This window comes from Montipora capricornis, chromosome 8 (genome assembly GCF_036669925.1).
Source record: "Montipora capricornis isolate CH-2021 chromosome 8, ASM3666992v2, whole genome shotgun sequence".
Classification (NCBI taxonomy): domain Eukaryota; kingdom Metazoa; phylum Cnidaria; class Anthozoa; order Scleractinia; family Acroporidae; genus Montipora; species Montipora capricornis.
Window position 1 is genome coordinate 6,004,145 of NC_090890.1, and position 14,073 is coordinate 6,018,217.

Consider the following 14,073-nt stretch of genomic DNA (forward strand, 5'->3'; position numbering starts at 1 on the left):
ATTTTCTATGATAAAAACTTGTTCAGAAATCCAAAATATAAGTTAACCGCATACACCAGGCCTACTCCTGAGTATCTGGCTAGAAATCATTTCCTCTGGCCGCGCTTCAGCCATTCGATGAGGGCCAGTTGCCTCGCTCATGCCCAAAACGAATTCTGGGTAATTCTGCCATTCCATGACAAGGGAAGACTCCCGATTCTCATTTCATAGTTTTTTTTTCTTTTTATAAGTGTCGGGCCACCCAGTCCTACCAGCAAAATACCGCATCGATTGAAGTTTTTAGCTTACAAAACTTGACCAAATTGTACCGGTAGGGCCTGGAATTGGTTCACAGATAGGCCAGAGAGACAATTTCACTCGTGAAGCGCCATGTTTACAACAGCGCATTTTAGGCGTCCCAGTCTGCATGAAAAGCATCTCTCAGACACGCACAATTCTTACGTTACGTTTATGCCTGTAGAATCCTGCTAAAAACCATGCAGCATCTTAATTTCGTTGGTAGGCTAGGTATCGGAGCGCCTGATCATTCACGCATGCGCTGACGGAATGTTTGAAAAAGAGAGAAAAACGCAGTACCTCCAGACACCGGCGCTGGAGCGTCGTACCAAACGAGTCATCCCGGGATTTCGGCCCGTGCGATCGCTTTTGGACGCAGTTGGCCCTTCGCTGCTTTCTGCTACCGACCTTGCCTCCCGGTACGGCATTGAGGGAGAGATATGTCGGCCCCTAAACCATATGTGACAAATCCCACGCCTACTCACAGCTCCAAACCGCCCTTGTCAATATAGCGTAAGAATTAGATAGCTTATATATTTAAGGCAAAAGTCATTCTATCTGTCATATGGTAAGCACTGGAGTCGCAGATTACAAAGTGTGCGCACGCGCCCTGCTAAAGGTAACATACATACAGGCATAACCATTATTTCATCTCGAATTTCCGAATAACTACAGGAGCTAATTACATCTAAAATACATAGCATACAGAGGTACCTACTAAATACATAATATTTAAAGATATATTGATTAAAAAGAAAAGCCGCTGTACAAAATTCGGCCATGGATTCTCTTTTAAAACCAGTAAACTCATAGGTACGGATAAAATAAGCTAGCGCATTCCGACACTTAGCTGATACGTAAGAAAAAAGAGAACTAAGACCATAACTGGTTGTTCCAGGTTTATTGAGGAACAGAATGTGATTTTCGCGAAGATCATGCATAAGAAGGGGACGGGAGAGAAAATGCATTTTTCATATAAGCAGAAAAACCCTTTTTTAAAAAAAAAACAAAACAAAACAAAACAAACAAACAAACCAAAAAAAAAAAAACATACTTTTATCAAGTAACACTTGGAAACTTTGAACGCGCTTATTGCATAGAGATGTAGAGCTTGGCTTTCGTAGTAAGAGGACAGGTAATCTGCAAATATACATATCGTTATTCTCTTATTTACATTATTATACCGTTTCTTTGACACGAGAATTACAGCGAATTGAAAGCACAACTTTGTCGCGAATTTTCTATGATAAAAACTTGTTCAGAAATCCAAAATATAAGTTAACCGCATACACCAGGCCTACTCCTGAGTATCTGGCTAGAAATCATTTCCTCTGGCCGCGCTTCAGCCATTCGATGAGGGCCAGTTGCCTCGCTCATGCCCAAAACGAATTCTGGGTAATTCTGCCATTCCATGACAAGGGAAGACTCCCGATTCTCATTTCATAGTTTTTTTTTTCTTTTTGTAAGTGTCGGGCCACCCAGTCCTACCAGCAAAATACCGCATCGATTGAAGTTTTTAGCTTACAAAACTTGACCAAATTGTACCGGTAGGGCCTGGAATTGGTTCACAGATAGGCCAGAGAGACAATTTCACTCGTGAAGCGCCATGTTTACAACAGCGCATTTTAGGCGTCCCAGTCTGCATGAAAAGCATCTCTCAGACACGCACAATTCTTACGTTACGTTTATGCCTGTAGAATCCTGCTAAAAACCATGCAGCATCTTAATTTCGTTGGTAGGCTAGGTATCGGAGCGCCTGATCATTCACGCATGCGCTGACGGAATGTTTGAAAAAGAGAGAAAAACGCAGTACCTCCAGACACCGGCGCTGGAGCGTCGTACCAAACGAGTCATCCCGGGATTTCGGCCCGTGCGATCGCTTTTGGACGCAGTTGGCCCTTCGCTGCTTTCTGCTACCGACCTTGCCTCCCGGTACGGCATTGAGGGAGAGATATGTCGGCCCCTAAACCATATGTGACAAATCCCACGCCTACTCACAGCTCCAAACCGCCCTTGTCAATATAGCGTAAGAATTAGATAGCTTATATATTTAAGGCAAAAGTCATTCTATCTGTCATATGGTAAGCACTGGAGTCGCAGATTACAAAGTGTGCGCACGCGCCCTGCTAAAGGTAACATACATACAGGCATAACCATTATTTCATCTCGAATTTCCGAATAACTACAGGAGCTAATTACATCTAAAATACATAGCATACAGAGGTACCTACTAAATACATAATATTTAAAGATATATTGATTAAAAAGAAAAGCCGCTGTACAAAATTCGGCCATGGATTCTCTTTTAAAACCAGTAAACTCATAGGTACGGATAAAATAAGCTAGCGCATTCCGACACTTAGCTGATACGTAAGAAAAAAGAGAACTAAGACCATAACTGGTTGTTCCAGGTTTATTGAGGAACAGAATGTGATTTTCGCGAAGATCATGCATAAGAAGGGGACGGGAGAGAAAATGCATTTTTCATATAAGCAGAAAAACCCTTTTTAAAAAAAAAACAAAACAAAACAAAACAAACAAACAAACCAAAAAAAAAAAAACATACTTTTATCAAGTAACACTTGGAAACTTTGAACGCGCTTATTGCATAGAGATGTAGAGCTTGGCTTTCGTAGTAAGAGGACAGGTAATCTGCAAATATACATATCGTTATTCTCTTATTTACATTATTATACCGTTTCTTTGACACGAGAATTACAGCGAATTGAAAGCACAACTTTGTCGCGAATTTTCTATGATAAAAACTTGTTCAGAAATCCAAAATATAAGTTAACCGCATACACCAGGCCTACTCCTGAGTATCTGGCTAGAAATCATTTCCTCTGGCCGCGCTTCAGCCATTCGATGAGGGCCAGTTGCCTCGCTCATGCCCAAAACGAATTCTGGGTAATTCTGCCATTCCATGACAAGGGAAGACTCCCGATTCTCATTTCATAGTTTTTTTTTCTTTTTATAAGTGTCGGGCCACCCAGTCCTACCAGCAAAATACCGCATCGATTGAAGTTTTTAGCTTACAAAACTTGACCAAATTGTACCGGTAGGGCCTGGAATTGGTTCACAGATAGGCCAGAGAGACAATTTCACTCGTGAAGCGCCATGTTTACAACAGCGCATTTTAGGCGTCCCAGTCTGCATGAAAAGCATCTCTCAGACACGCACAATTCTTACGTTACGTTTATGCCTGTAGAATCCTGCTAAAAACCATGCAGCATCTTAATTTCGTTGGTAGGCTAGGTATCGGAGCGCCTGATCATTCACGCATGCGCTGACGGAATGTTTGAAAAAGAGAGAAAAACGCAGTACCTCCAGACACCGGCGCTGGAGCGTCGTACCAAACGAGTCATCCCGGGATTTCGGCCCGTGCGATCGCTTTTGGACGCAGTTGGCCCTTCGCTGCTTTCTGCTACCGACCTTGCCTCCCGGTACGGCATTGAGGGAGAGATATGTCGGCCCCTAAACCATATGTGACAAATCCCACGCCTACTCACAGCTCCAAACCGCCCTTGTCAATATAGCGTAAGAATTAGATAGCTTATATATTTAAGGCAAAAGTCATTCTATCTGTCATATGGTAAGCACTGGAGTCGCAGATTACAAAGTGTGCGCACGCGCCCTGCTAAAGGTAACATACATACAGGCATAACCATTATTTCATCTCGAATTTCCGAATAACTACAGGAGCTAATTACATCTAAAATACATAGCATACAGAGGTACCTACTAAATACATAATATTTAAAGATATATTGATTAAAAAGAAAAGCCGCTGTACAAAATTCGGCCATGGATTCTCTTTTAAAACCAGTAAACTCATAGGTACGGATAAAATAAGCTAGCGCATTCCGACACTTAGCTGATACGTAAGAAAAAAGAGAACTAAGACCATAACTGGTTGTTCCAGGTTTATTGAGGAACAGAATGTGATTTTCGCGAAGATCATGCATAAGAAGGGGACGGGAGAGAAAATGCATTTTTCATATAAGCAGAAAAACCCTTTTTTTAAAAAAAAAAACAAAACAAAACAAACAAACAAACCAAAAAAAAAAAAACATACTTTTATCAAGTAACACTTGGAAACTTTGAACGCGCTTATTGCATAGAGATGTAGAGCTTGGCTTTCGTAGTAAGAGGACAGGTAATCTGCAAATATACATATCGTTATTCTCTTATTTACATTATTATACCGTTTCTTTGACACGAGAATTACAGCGAATTGAAAGCACAACTTTGTCGCGAATTTTCTATGATAAAAACTTGTTCAGAAATCCAAAATATAAGTTAACCGCATACACCAGGCCTACTCCTGAGTATCTGGCTAGAAATCATTTCCTCTGGCCGCGCTTCAGCCATTCGATGAGGGCCAGTTGCCTCGCTCATGCCCAAAACGAATTCTGGGTAATTCTGCCATTCCATGACAAGGGAAGACTCCCGATTCTCATTTCATAGTTTTTTTTTCTTTTTATAAGTGTCGGGCCACCCAGTCCTACCAGCAAAATACCGCATCGATTGAAGTTTTTAGCTTACAAAACTTGACCAAATTGTACCGGTAGGGCCTGGAATTGGTTCACAGATAGGCCAGAGAGACAATTTCACTCGTGAAGCGCCATGTTTACAACAGCGCATTTTAGGCGTCCCAGTCTGCATGAAAAGCATCTCTCAGACACGCACAATTCTTACGTTACGTTTATGCCTGTAGAATCCTGCTAAAAACCATGCAGCATCTTAATTTCGTTGGTAGGCTAGGTATCGGAGCGCCTGATCATTCACGCATGCGCTGACGGAATGTTTGAAAAAGAGAGAAAAACGCAGTACCTCCAGACACCGGCGCTGGAGCGTCGTACCAAACGAGTCATCCCGGGATTTCGGCCCGTGCGATCGCTTTTGGACGCAGTTGGCCCTTCGCTGCTTTCTGCTACCGACCTTGCCTCCCGGTACGGCATTGAGGGAGAGATATGTCGGCCCCTAAACCATATGTGACAAATCCCACGCCTACTCACAGCTCCAAACCGCCCTTGTCAATATAGCGTAAGAATTAGATAGCTTATATATTTAAGGCAAAAGTCATTCTATCTGTCATATGGTAAGCACTGGAGTCGCAGATTACAAAGTGTGCGCACGCGCCCTGCTAAAGGTAACATACATACAGGCATAACCATTATTTCATCTCGAATTTCCGAATAACTACAGGAGCTAATTACATCTAAAATACATAGCATACAGAGGTACCTACTAAATACATAATATTTAAAGATATATTGATTAAAAAGAAAAGCCGCTGTACAAAATTCGGCCATGGATTCTCTTTTAAAACCAGTAAACTCATAGGTACGGATAAAATAAGCTAGCGCATTCCGACACTTAGCTGATACGTAAGAAAAAAGAGAACTAAGACCATAACTGGTTGTTCCAGGTTTATTGAGGAACAGAATGTGATTTTCGCGAAGATCATGCATAAGAAGGGGACGGGAGAGAAAATGCCTTTTTCATATAAGCAGAAAAACCCTTTTTAAAAAAAAAAAAAAAAAAAAAAACAAAACAAACAAACAAACCAAAAAAAAAAAACATACTTTTATCAAGTAACACTTGGAAACTTTGAACGCGCTTATTGCATAGAGATGTAGAGCTTGGCTTTCGTAGTAAGAGGACAGGTAATCTGCAAATATACATATCGTTATTCTCTTATTTACATTATTATACCGTTTCTTTGACACGAGAATTACAGCGAATTGAAAGCACAACTTTGTCGCGAATTTTCTATGATAAAAACTTGTTCAGAAATCCAAAATATAAGTTAACCGCATACACCAGGCCTACTCCTGAGTATCTGGCTAGAAATCATTTCCTCTGGCCGCGCTTCAGCCATTCGATGAGGGCCAGTTGCCTCGCTCATGCCCAAAACGAATTCTGGGTAATTCTGCCATTCCATGACAAGGGAAGACTCCCGATTCTCATTTCATAGTTTTTTTTTTCTTTTTGTAAGTGTCGGGCCACCCAGTCCTACCAGCAAAATACCGCATCGATTGAAGTTTTTAGCTTACAAAACTTGACCAAATTGTACCGGTAGGGCCTGGAATTGGTTCACAGATAGGCCAGAGAGACAATTTCACTCGTGAAGCGCCATGTTTACAACAGCGCATTTTAGGCGTCCCAGTCTGCATGAAAAGCATCTCTCAGACACGCACAATTCTTACGTTACGTTTATGCCTGTAGAATCCTGCTAAAAACCATGCAGCATCTTAATTTCGTTGGTAGGCTAGGTATCGGAGCGCCTGATCATTCACGCATGCGCTGACGGAATGTTTGAAAAAGAGAGAAAAACGCAGTACCTCCAGACACCGGCGCTGGAGCGTCGTACCAAACGAGTCATCCCGGGATTTCGGCCCGTGCGATCGCTTTTGGACGCAGTTGGCCCTTCGCTGCTTTCTGCTACCGACCTTGCCTCCCGGTACGGCATTGAGGGAGAGATATGTCGGCCCCTAAACCATATGTGACAAATCCCACGCCTACTCACAGCTCCAAACCGCCCTTGTCAATATAGCGTAAGAATTAGATAGCTTATATATTTAAGGCAAAAGTCATTCTATCTGTCATATGGTAAGCACTGGAGTCGCAGATTACAAAGTGTGCGCACGCGCCCTGCTAAAGGTAACATACATACAGGCATAACCATTATTTCATCTCGAATTTCCGAATAACTACAGGAGCTAATTACATCTAAAATACATAGCATACAGAGGTACCTACTAAATACATAATATTTAAAGATATATTGATTAAAAAGAAAAGCCGCTGTACAAAATTCGGCCATGGATTCTCTTTTAAAACCAGTAAACTCATAGGTACGGATAAAATAAGCTAGCGCATTCCGACACTTAGCTGATACGTAAGAAAAAAGAGAACTAAGACCATAACTGGTTGTTCCAGGTTTATTGAGGAACAGAATGTGATTTTCGCGAAGATCATGCATAAGAAGGGGACGGGAGAGAAAATGCATTTTTCATATAAGCAGAAAAACCCTTTTTTAAAAAAAAAAACAAAACAAAACAAAACAAACAAACAAAACAAAAAAAAAAAAACATACTTTTATCAAGTAACACTTGGAAACTTTGAACGCGCTTATTGCATAGAGATGTAGAGCTTGGCTTTCGTAGTAAGAGGACAGGTAATCTGCAAATATACATATCGTTATTCTCTTATTTACATTATTATACCGTTTCTTTGACACGAGAATTACAGCGAATTGAAAGCACAACTTTGTCGCGAATTTTCTATGATAAAAACTTGTTCAGAAATCCAAAATATAAGTTAACCGCATACACCAGGCCTACTCCTGAGTATCTGGCTAGAAATCATTTCCTCTGGCCGCGCTTCAGCCATTCGATGAGGGCCAGTTGCCTCGCTCATGCCCAAAACGAATTCTGGGTAATTCTGCCATTCCATGACAAGGGAAGACTCCCGATTCTCATTTCATAGTTTTTTTTTTCTTTTTATAAGTGTCGGGCCACCCAGTCCTACCAGCAAAATACCGCATCGATTGAAGTTTTTAGCTTACAAAACTTGACCAAATTGTACCGGTAGGGCCTGGAATTGGTTCACAGATAGGCCAGAGAGACAATTTCACTCGTGAAGCGCCATGTTTACAACAGCGCATTTTAGGCGTCCCAGTCTGCATGAAAAGCATCTCTCAGACACGCACAATTCTTACGTTACGTTTATGCCTGTAGAATCCTGCTAAAAACCATGCAGCATCTTAATTTCGTTGGTAGGCTAGGTATCGGAGCGCCTGATCATTCACGCATGCGCTGACGGAATGTTTGAAAAAGAGAGAAAAACGCAGTACCTCCAGACACCGGCGCTGGAGCGTCGTACCAAACGAGTCATCCCGGGATTTCGGCCCGTGCGATCGCTTTTGGACGCAGTTGGCCCTTCGCTGCTTTCTGCTACCGACCTTGCCTCCCGGTACGGCATTGAGGGAGAGATATGTCGGCCCCTAAACCATATGTGACAAATCCCACGCCTACTCACAGCTCCAAACCGCCCTTGTCAATATAGCGTAAGAATTAGATAGCTTATATATTTAAGGCAAAAGTCATTCTATCTGTCATATGGTAAGCACTGGAGTCGCAGATTACAAAGTGTGCGCACGCGCCCTGCTAAAGGTAACATACATACAGGCATAACCATTATTTCATCTCGAATTTCCGAATAACTACAGGAGCTAATTACATCTAAAATACATAGCATACAGAGGTACCTACTAAATACATAATATTTAAAGATATATTGATTAAAAAGAAAAGCCGCTGTACAAAATTCGGCCATGGATTCTCTTTTAAAACCAGTAAACTCATAGGTACGGATAAAATAAGCTAGCGCATTCCGACACTTAGCTGATACGTAAGAAAAAAGAGAACTAAGACCATAACTGGTTGTTCCAGGTTTATTGAGGAACAGAATGTGATTTTCGCGAAGATCATGCATAAGAAGGGGACGGGAGAGAAAATGCATTTTTCATATAAGCAGAAAAACCCTTTTTTAAAAAAAAAACAAAACAAAACAAAACAAACAAACAAACCAAAAAAAAAAAAAACATACTTTTATCAAGTAACACTTGGAAACTTTGAACGCGCTTATTGCATAGAGATGTAGAGCTTGGCTTTCGTAGTAAGAGGACAGGTAATCTGCAAATATACATATCGTTATTCTCTTATTTACATTATTATACCGTTTCTTTGACACGAGAATTACAGCGAATTGAAAGCACAACTTTGTCGCGAATTTTCTATGATAAAAACTTGTTCAGAAATCCAAAATATAAGTTAACCGCATACACCAGGCCTACTCCTGAGTATCTGGCTAGAAATCATTTCCTCTGGCCGCGCTTCAGCCATTCGATGAGGGCCAGTTGCCTCGCTCATGCCCAAAACGAATTCTGGGTAATTCTGCCATTCCATGACAAGGGAAGACTCCCGATTCTCATTTCATAGTTTTTTTTTTCTTTTTATAAGTGTCGGGCCACCCAGTCCTACCAGCAAAATACCGCATCGATTGAAGTTTTTAGCTTACAAAACTTGACCAAATTGTACCGGTAGGGCCTGGAATTGGTTCACAGATAGGCCAGAGAGACAATTTCACTCGTGAAGCGCCATGTTTACAACAGCGCATTTTAGGCGTCCCAGTCTGCATGAAAAGCATCTCTCAGACACGCACAATTCTTACGTTACGTTTATGCCTGTAGAATCCTGCTAAAAACCATGCAGCATCTTAATTTCGTTGGTAGGCTAGGTATCGGAGCGCCTGATCATTCACGCATGCGCTGACGGAATGTTTGAAAAAGAGAGAAAAACGCAGTACCTCCAGACACCGGCGCTGGAGCGTCGTACCAAACGAGTCATCCCGGGATTTCGGCCCGTGCGATCGCTTTTGGACGCAGTTGGCCCTTCGCTGCTTTCTGCTACCGACCTTGCCTCCCGGTACGGCATTGAGGGAGAGATATGTCGGCCCCTAAACCATATGTGACAAATCCCACGCCTACTCACAGCTCCAAACCGCCCTTGTCAATATAGCGTAAGAATTAGATAGCTTATATATTTAAGGCAAAAGTCATTCTATCTGTCATATGGTAAGCACTGGAGTCGCAGATTACAAAGTGTGCGCACGCGCCCTGCTAAAGGTAACATACATACAGGCATAACCATTATTTCATCTCGAATTTCCGAATAACTACAGGAGCTAATTACATCTAAAATACATAGCATACAGAGGTACCTACTAAATACATAATATTTAAAGATATATTGATTAAAAAGAAAAGCCGCTGTACAAAATTCGGCCATGGATTCTCTTTTAAAACCAGTAAACTCATAGGTACGGATAAAATAAGCTAGCGCATTCCGACACTTAGCTGATACGTAAGAAAAAAGAGAACTAAGACCATAACTGGTTGTTCCAGGTTTATTGAGGAACAGAATGTGATTTTCGCGAAGATCATGCATAAGAAGGGGACGGGAGAGAAAATGCATTTTTCATATAAGCAGAAAAACCCTTTTTAAAAAAACAAAACAAAACAAAACAAACAAACAAACCAAAAAAAAAAAAACATACTTTTATCAAGTAACACTTGGAAACTTTGAACGCGCTTATTGCATAGAGATGTAGAGCTTGGCTTTCGTAGTAAGAGGACAGGTAATCTGCAAATATACATATCGTTATTCTCTTATTTACATTATTATACCGTTTCTTTGACACGAGAATTACAGCGAATTGAAAGCACAACTTTGTCGCGAATTTTCTATGATAAAAACTTGTTCAGAAATCCAAAATATAAGTTAACCGCATACACCAGGCCTACTCCTGAGTATCTGGCTAGAAATCATTTCCTCTGGCCGCGCTTCAGCCATTCGATGAGGGCCAGTTGCCTCGCTCATGCCCAAAACGAATTCTGGGTAATTCTGCCATTCCATGACAAGGGAAGACTCCCGATTCTCATTTCATAGTTTTTTTTTTCTTTTTGTAAGTGTCGGGCCACCCAGTCCTACCAGCAAAATACCGCATCGATTGAAGTTTTTAGCTTACAAAACTTGACCAAATTGTACCGGTAGGGCCTGGAATTGGTTCACAGATAGGCCAGAGAGACAATTTCACTCGTGAAGCGCCATGTTTACAACAGCGCATTTTAGGCGTCCCAGTCTGCATGAAAAGCATCTCTCACCTTTGTTTTCTTTCAAAGGCTTGCCTTTACCCACATTCCAGCTTAATGATGCCAGCCTGGGGGCTTCTGTGGACGAAAATGCCCCGAACAATCACTTATAAAATGATAAACTTACCAGATTTAAGGCAACTCGCTTCCTAACACCAACCGTTGACATTTGTCACGTGATACCCACACCTGAGCCCACATTGACCGACAACCGCAGATGTCTCAGTGAGATCTTCTTATACGGAGAAGCCAAGTGCGTACATCGTTCGACAATACAAGTGCAAAATAAAAATAGCAAGGACTTAGCACTAAAGGGTCAAGCAGACTGGTGAGGACTGGTGGGGAAGGAATTGAAAGAACAGGTCATTCAATTTGATGCCATAATGGTACTCAGTGTGATATTTGTGAAACCTGTTACCATGGCTCTTGCGTGGGGATTACTGAAGGAGATGGAGAGGAATTGCAATAGTTTTATCGTCATATTGTGCATGCAGCTTGACTATGCACAGACTTATTACAATCTAGTTTAATAATGCTTCACAAAAGAATGCCAGTTATGTTTTTCTTGTGTTTCTAAATAAATATAGAATTTATTTAAGGTGCTGGGTATTATTTTCTAGTTATAGTTAGGTTATGGATTGGCCAGTATAATTGTACTTAAAAATGTTAATCTTGCATTTTATTTGTAACTCTTATCCCCCTCTAGGAGGGGCGAACTTTGCTTGTTTTGTAGCCCCATCTATAAGGGGGAAATTGAAAACTTTGGCTGAGCCCTTTGCAAATTCCACTTCCTTGCCTAGGGTTCCCCCCCTCCCCCCACCAGGGGATGGCCAATGATAGGTGCATTAGTTATCATGGAATCAAGGGCTATATGATTACTGATGTCTTGAACTTTGTCCATGAAAAATTGACTTTAGGTTGCTATCGTGATGTGGGGGAGACACAGCCTTTTCAACATCAAAAAAACCTATCTATAACTTAAAACAAACGGTTTTGGTCAGCGTCAACAACCTTTTTCTTGTAATATTCTGCATTGCTCAACAAACTGAGTTATGAAGCCACTCAGTTTGGAGCAGGTCAATCTGTTGGCCTCATTTGTTTGCGCGGAAAGGACTCAATGAATGAAAAAATGTGCGGGAAACAATTAGTTTAAAGCATAGCAAAAAAAAAAAAAGGTAAAGGAACCATGTCATACAGGTTACGCAGGGTCTCTTTCGATCTTCCTAGATAAGTCGGGAAGAGAAAAGTAGACTCTGCCAGCCGGCTCGACTTTCTTTGATTTGCCGCTCATCCAAAGAAATGGATGAGTCAGTCCAGTTTCGACTTGTCAAACCTGTTTTTTTTAATTTGTGCGCATAATCAATCGTCACGCGTCATCAATATTTTTAAAATTTACAACAGCGTGACAATTTTTTTAAAAACGTCTAAATTCCCATGAGTATTTTCTCCGTATGTCGGTTACAGAAACTAGTTTGCCAGAATTGAGAAACCTATTAATTTTTTCAGTTAAAATTGAAATGGCAATTTGAAAACTTGAACTATCTTGAGTTTCGAAGGAAATAATTCCTTGGTTGTCGTATGTCTGCCACAGTTGTTCGAAAATATCCCCACTCACTAGTCACGCTTGACTGACTCGCGAATACGTTTGAATTTTTAACGCATGCTCAACACGAAATGTTGAGCCGGCTGGCAGAGTCTCCTTTCCTCTTCCCGACTTATCTAGGAAGATCGAAAGAAACTCTGCTCGCAGGGTAGTTGCACAGTTACTTAGACTAAAAACTGCATTGTTCCTTTTGTCATTTCATCATTGTTAACAAAAGCATATACGTAAAATCGGTGTAGTCCAGTGCGTATAAAAAATGCCTGCCTAACATATGGAAAAAAACAATGATTGCAGTATCATATATATATATATATCTATCGCTCGAAATATTACCAAGTATAACGTACATAAAGTAGCACGGAACTGAGCCGCAAGTACGAAAGGGATCTGCCACCTGCCACGTATGGTCCACACGTATGGTCTAGGGGCCGGCCTCACTGCCTATGGGGAATACCTCGTAGGTATCTGACAGCTGCAAGGGGGCCCGAGGTTGGGACTGGTATAAGTGATCCGTGGGCCGAAATGTCGGGGGTTATTGTCATGGTGCAACGCTCAGGCTTAAATGTCCAGAGGAACCGCTACTGGTTCCTTTTTCTGTTTTAGGCATTTGTTCTGCACATGCGCAAATCGTCTGGTGCACCATCTCACGTAGGAGTAAAATAATTAATGGTGGTGACTAGAATGACTAGAGTTTTGTGTATATCAAGTACCAAACGACCTTACTATATTTTTACTAAGTATAAATATGGTGCCACCAGAGCAATTTATGAAAGCTAACCATTTCGAGTTGTCTCTTAGACCTAATCACTAGATATCAGTGGCTGTGCCTGACCCAGCAGTTATTCTCTGCCTAAATAGAGTGTCGGTTATCTACCAAAGCGGGTTAACACTGAGGTCCCCACAAATTTTGCATAAGCATTGTTTCTAGTTTCTCTTGGGACTTACAATGGTCCTAAGAGAAAACAAAAACAATGCTTATGCAAATTTGGGGAGACAAACAAAGAGTATTATGGTATTTTCCGAAGTGGCCCATAGATTTTGTACCCCGACCGAGCCTCGAGTTGAAATGTTTGGGAACGAGTTTCGGTGGGGAAAACAAAAGTTTTCAATCCCTCGGGACTCAAAATGGGCGCCGTGTGATTAAGGCCCATTTTCTCATCAATCTCTCCCCATCCCTTCACACTCTCGTGATCCAAACCAAAACCTAACCCCCACCCCCACTTTCAAACTTACTCCGCGGTCCTACAAAGATTATATACCGATCTCCCGATATTGCTCCAAAAGCTATCTTTATAGGTAACCTCCACGTCGACTAATGAATAATTTTAAACCGAACAAAATAATGTTTGGAATCAAATTTGATCGACAATTGTCTTCAAAACAGAGTTCGTATCGAAAAAAGTGAGTTTTACAATCACTTATTTTCACTTTCAAATTTCGTTGTTGCCCTATTGTTGAAACAATAGGGCAACCA

The 14,073-nt window shown here is 41.3% G+C and overlaps 1 protein-coding gene across 3 annotated transcripts in view; it reads right to left on the minus strand.

The window, feature by feature from the left end:
* The window catches only part of LOC138060557 (methyltransferase-like protein 22), a 342,269-nt gene that overhangs the window by 205,009 nt on the left and 123,187 nt on the right, over nt 1–14,073 (minus strand). The window lies entirely within an intron of this gene.